Source organism: Pezoporus wallicus, unplaced genomic scaffold (assembly GCF_028554395.1).
Source record: "Pezoporus wallicus isolate ANWC-B61680 ecotype Strahan unplaced genomic scaffold, APGP_CSIRO_Pwel_v1 contig_14219, whole genome shotgun sequence".
In the NCBI taxonomy this organism is placed as follows: Eukaryota; Metazoa; Chordata; class Aves; order Psittaciformes; family Psittacidae; genus Pezoporus; species Pezoporus wallicus.
The window spans coordinates 140,727-146,726 of record NW_026635084.1 but is presented as its reverse complement, the minus strand read 5'-3'; the positions used below and the strand labels follow the sequence as shown (position 1 = coordinate 146,726).

General features: G+C 45.1%; 1 protein-coding gene across 1 annotated transcript in view; it reads left to right on the top strand.

Annotated features, from left to right (window-relative positions):
* The first annotated feature begins 2,553 nt into the window (after nt 1-2,553).
* PRDM10 (PR/SET domain 10) overlaps nt 2,554-6,000 on the top strand; it is a 38,486-nt gene continuing 35,039 nt past the window's right edge. The window contains exon 1 of the mRNA XM_057401563.1: nt 2,554-2,927. The gene's annotated coding sequence lies outside the window, so the exon portion shown is untranslated. The remainder of the gene's footprint in view (nt 2,928-6,000) is intronic.

The window sequence follows — 6,000 nt, the reverse complement described above, 5'->3', positions numbered from 1 at the left end:
GAGGGGTGCTTGTAGGGGAGGCCCTATGGGCTCCTGCCCCAAGGGCGGCCTTTGGGGCGGCTTTGTGGGGGGCTTGGTGTGGAGGGAAGGCAGCCCTTTCCCCACTTCACTGAGGTGTGGAGGGAGCTCATGCACAGGCAGAGCAGGACCTGCTGCCCGCTCCCTCTGCCTGAGGTGGCTTCATCCGTCGAGGGCCTGAAGGGAGCACGAGGCTCTGGCAAGTGGAAGCTGTGGTGTTGGTCGTGGTTCCCGCTGCCAAGTAATGCCTGTTCTTGTGGGATAGGGTTGTAACGTGTGGCTGTTTGGGCCTGGAGGTCTCTTGCTACCTGGATTTCGGTGTTGAGCTGCCGTCTCTCTCCTCCTGCGCCACAGTGGCATTAATTTGTTAATGGGGGGTTAAATCATGAGGTTGGAGGGGAAAAATGAGGTGCTGGTGGTCTGTCCTTCAGAACTGCTCATCCTAAAGGGACAGTTCACATGTAGGAGACGTTCTGAGCTATGCACGTGCACCTCTTCCCTCTCAGCTGCTCGCTGCAGAGCCTCAGAAGCTCTGATCAACTATAGATCAATATATAGATCAATATATAGATCAAAGTTAAGAACTGGGTTTAGGCTACTGTGTTTCACAGTCCCAAGAATGAAATGAATGGGCAGGGTTTTGGTATCTGCGTACCAGCCTCTAGTGTGTTACCCTAGATCTGTGGTGCTTGCAGGCCAAAGACGTGTCTACGATACCTATTGATGCTTCTCTTGCAGCGTTTCAGTGGGAGCAGAGACCACTTCCTTCTGTGACATTCTGAATAACTCAGTTATGTTGTCCCCTTCCCGTTGCTTACGTTGGCAGATGAAATGCTGATGAATCACCAGCTGATTTTACAAGATCTTTTGTGGAAATAAACTGGTTGGCAATCTCAAGCCTTCTAATGCCTTCGTTTCTAGGGTGTATTTCTCGGGTCAGCCCTTAAATGGAGAACTTAAATGTCCCAGATTTTGATGCTTTTTGGCACCTTACTATGTTTGTACTTGTTTTGCGTGTTAGGTGGTTAATACCAAGCTCTATTGCCTTGTTATGGGATGAGATACCAACGTAATTGGTGGTGTTATTAATTATTGTTGTTGTTCCTCTCTGTTGGAATAATTGACACTCTCTTTTATAGAGAGAAATGGCTGTGTGGCGTTGCTTGCTGTCCTCTGGCCCCCTTATTACTAATAGTAATTCCCTCTGCAGTCAGCAGCTACTTTTAAGTGTGTTTCTGCCCACCTGCAGCTGCTGTCAGCTGTGTAAACTGGATTTTAATTGACTTCTAAGTGTAGCTAATTGCAGGGGCTGTTTGAGTATTGTGAGCTTTGTTTTGACTTAAACAGGAGGTCAGGTCTGCTTGACAGTTTATTTCCTGCCAGTAAAACACAGCAGAAATAGAAGGTGTGTTGTAGCCCTTAGCTGGTGTGTTATACATGAAGTCCCTGCCTGCTTTAATGTGCAGATAGCCTAATTTGTTCTCTGTGGTCTTTTGTACTTCAGAGAAGCAACTCTCCTGAAGGAGAAATTGTTGGGTTTTAACCAAGCTATAGTTGTCTTTTGAACTTTGAGGGGTGATTTAATTCAGAGGGGAGATGGATGAGGGACGGAAGAAACAGCACTGTATGCTTTATAGGAAGGGCAACAACCTCTTCCTCTGATTGATGCTAGCTTTGGGGAGAGTTGCCTGAGCAGGGGAAGGGATGGGAGACAAGAAGATGCCCAGGAGGTGCTGGAGGGGAATGGTGTGGTTGGTACAGTTTGGTTTTCTTTCAGTAAAACCTGAGAGTGCCTTGAATGTTTTGAGCACAGATTTTGATGCAGACCTTGTTTTTTTTTTCCTTTTTGAGGGAATATATTTTCTCTCTCATTTCTCACTTTGTCAGACCTCACTATCATTTATAAACCAAACCAATGAAGTAGGTAGGGTCACGGCCTCAAGCAGCTGGGGCCTGACACTTGCACTGTGTGACAGCAACAGGCGATGGGACCTCACAGTATGAACCATTTGGAAGATGACCGTGTGAAGAACATGGGCACACATGAAGGGAGGAAGGAATTAAGTCACTGGAGTGGGTATTCAGACGTGGAGCAAGTGGGAAGAGAGGTGGTTTGCAGACCATGTGCATATACAGAAATGTAACTGGCTTGCTTCTTTGCCCCCTCAGAAGATGATGAAGAAATGCTTCCTCATACAAGAATTAGGGTCCAGCAGGGATGTCCTTAGCGCAGGAACCACATCTCCAACTTGGCCTGTGGCATGTCCCCAGGGGGATGGTTATTGGTCCTCTTGGGGCTCACCTGGAATCCCAGATTCTCTCCCACCTTTTGTGGTAGACTTTCCCCTGTTTCCCTGGTACTTTGTGAGTTACAACGTGTCGAGCTGCTCCTGCAGCAGGAAAAGGACAGTGACACATGTTGGACACTGTAGCAGAGGAGTGGCCTTGAAAGATGGAAAAGATCTCTTCCAGCTCACTGTTGCTTTGAGGCTGGATGTGCCATAAGGATATATATATATATATAAGGATATATATATAGCTTTATTATGCACAATTTGAGTAGAGAGTGAGTTTGTGTTTGGCTATTTTTTATACAACTAAATATATTGAAGCCATTTTGCCTCTTGTGGAAATAAATAATCCTTGCTGGCTTAGTCCTATGTATGATTTCCATTTTGAAAAAGCCATAAATACTGTGGTTCTGTATTACCTGATTGTGAGCATTGAGCCAAAATGCACCAGAGCCCAGAGTTCCTTGAAACAAGATGTGCTTTTGATGGATGGGAATGCAGAGGAGGAGACGGTAGTCGTGACTCAGTCCTCAACGAGGTTAGAAACCTTCTTGCTGCAATGGAAGCTGCTCCTGCCAACAGATCTCAAGAAAGGACTCTGCCTTCTAGGCAAGCTGGGTAATTCACTTAAGTGTGGGATAGAGCTTTTTTACAGCCACATGTGATGTTCCTTTGGAGCATAATAAATCCTTTTCATATTAAGGAAGACCCATAGTTGTAAAACCCTCTTTTGTAAAAGTCTTGCATATGGGGGGTGGTGGAAAAGAGTGCTCAGTGAGCACAGTGCTTAAAGGATTAAGCTAATAGCCCCTGCTATTACTGCTGCAGGGAACCCCAGCCTATCTGCAAGCCTCTTACACCGGGGAGTAAATCACATTAGCTGTTTTACACATGGTGGATTCTCATTTGAGATACTGCAGTGGCTTTCTGGCTCCCTGAGTCAGGAAGCAGATTTTTCCCCTTGCCCACCTTTAATATTCCCCCATTTTTCTCACTCGAGAGAAGGGACAGAAATGGATGTCGGTGGCTTGGGTGCTTTCTCAGCAGCATGTCCTTGCACTGCCAGTGGCAGATGAAGTCACCAGGGTTTTTGTGTATTTTGTGTAGTCCCAGCACTGGCAGCATTCATATCATTACTTAATAGCCAAGAAAATATGGTTGCTGTTCATATTTATCTTTTTGGGTAGTGCTTTTGAGTGGATTTCAGAGCTGAACTTTCCTTTGAAGCACCGTTTTGACTTGACTGTATTCAAGTAGTTCAGGAACTTGTGCCACATAAGTGACTTTGCTGTTACTGGAGGTTTGCTCTAAAAGCACCTTTTGCTCCCATTCCTTAGTGTTAGGGATCCTGGGTGCACCCATGAGGTGATGTTCCATGGGTGCTGGTTTAATAATCCACCTTCAAAGAAACCAACATGCTGCAGGGACAGGAGAGAGTGGTTAGAGAGTATCGTGGTGGTGGAAAGGAGTTTTCAAATGAGGTTTCCAAGATGCTGAGCTGTTCAATGACACAAAGGCACTTTCCAGGCATAAGGAGCTGCTTCACTGTTGATGAGGTAGTTTGGAGCACCCATGGATGCTGTCTCAGAGCTCCAGCAAACACAAGTCACAGTGAGCTTATCTTCCACTGGAGTTTTAAACTGATGGGAGCTGTGCAGGTTCTTGAGTCATGATATATAATGTAGTTATATATATACATATATATATGTATATATAGTGACACAGCGTCCTGTCACTACGTCATCACTCTGACTTACTGGAGTGATACTGGGCTATATTTACCCCTATTACAGCTTGTGTCATCCCGCAGCATGGACTGGGTGAGGCATGCCTGCTAGTTCAGGCAGGAAAATGCCATCTTCCCAGTTTAAATCCTTAAAATCCCAAGGCACTGTGGCTGTCGGTGTCACAGCTGCAGAGAAAACTGAGAGGGGGATTTAAAGAAGAAAAGACCATGAAGGATTCATGGGGAAGAGCACCCTATGGACCAGTTTCCGGCTCCTGACATTAACGTGTTTCACCAGTGCCTTTCCTACCAGCTGAATTCCAACACTGCCATGTGCCCTCTTCATTGCCTGGCCTTGGGACCTCTCTGGGATGTGGCCTGTCTCCTCTTGCACTGACTCCTCACTTGACACATCCACGTTTCCATGTTTTCTGTGTGCCCCCTCATCCTCTTCTAGGCAAAAAAAAAAAGCTGTTTTCCTTTGCTTTTTTTCTGTCATAAAAGCTGGGACTTGGAGCAGCCTGGTCTAGTGTGAGGTGTTCCCTTCCTGTGGCAGGGGAGTGGAATTGCATGGTCTTAAGGTCCTTTCCAGCCCAAGCCATTCTGTGATGGACCTGATGAGAATTCATGGATTTCCATCCAACCTTTGGTAGGAGCTCATCCCAGAGCAGATCCCAGGATGTATTTTGAAGCACAGAAGTTGGAAGCAGCAGCAAATGCTGCAGCTCCTGATATTGTGTCTGATGGTCATTGCTACACAATTGCCTGGGCTGAGAGTATGTATTTTCATTTCTGTGAAGAACAGCAATAACAGAACCATTTTTAAACACTACACCACTGAATTTGGCTCAACCTTTTTTCCCTCAGATTTGATGTTAGCACTTCTGGAAGCATGGTAAAACTTGAAGTGACTGTTTTCTGCTTTCTCTTCCGCTTTCTGGTACTATTATTTTGGCAAATATGAATCTTAATGCCCAGTTTTGTCTATGAAAGACCTGTCTGAACTCCTCAATCTCCTTTCCACTCAGGTTGTAAGCTCTTTGTGCCAAAATGAGTCTGCAGGAGTGAGTCAGCATCTTCCTTTAGCCCTTGTGGGGAAGGGCAGCCAAAAACCCTACCTGTTGCACTGTGTGGAATTAGCCAGAATTGTGCCTTTCTCTTCATCACTGCTTAAATTAATTATATTCTTATTAACAGGGTAATTACAGTTAAAAAAACCCAAACTTGAAGCATTTATTAAGCATTTATTTTAATGTTTCTAAGCAATTGAGTCGATGACTGACTATTCTTAGTGCCATTACCTGACTTGGCTCTTGATTAATACTGATAGTGAATGAAAAGAGGTGTTTGGGTTAAACCAGCCAAAGCATATCACCAGGATAAGGCATTTCATTTATGTTAGGAGGTGTCCAGATTGATTTACTGAGCTACAAACTGTTTCACGCAACAGTTGTAGACCCCTTGGTGGTTTTATAGCTGGTAAAGTGAGGGATGAAGTCCAGTGAAAGCACTAGAATTAGGTATGAGAAATCCCCTTCATTATTAATCCTTATTAACAAGTGGATTGGAGTATATAGGGATGGATGATGGATGTTTATAGATCAGAGCTTGTGCGTGCTAACTAACTTGGAAGTGGCCCTGGTTTTCAGCACTTGGTTTTCATGGCTCCTCATTGTTTGCTGCAGTTAATGTTTCACATGTCTGTCTTCCTTTTCTCCTCAGTGCTTTTTTTTTTCTGCATGCTTCCTATCAAGCAGTATCAGTGGATTTCTGTTCTTTCACCCCTGTAACAGCTTAGGGGTCTGATGGGAGGTCAGAACTGCTCCTCAGCCTCTGCTTGTGGCTGACTGTACTGTGTTGCTCTGCATGAGACAGCCAGTGTGAGGCTCTAGTCACCAGTAATGCCATTAGATGCTGTCTAGCGATGCCCACAAATATCTTTCCCATGGGTTTTCTTTGCATATG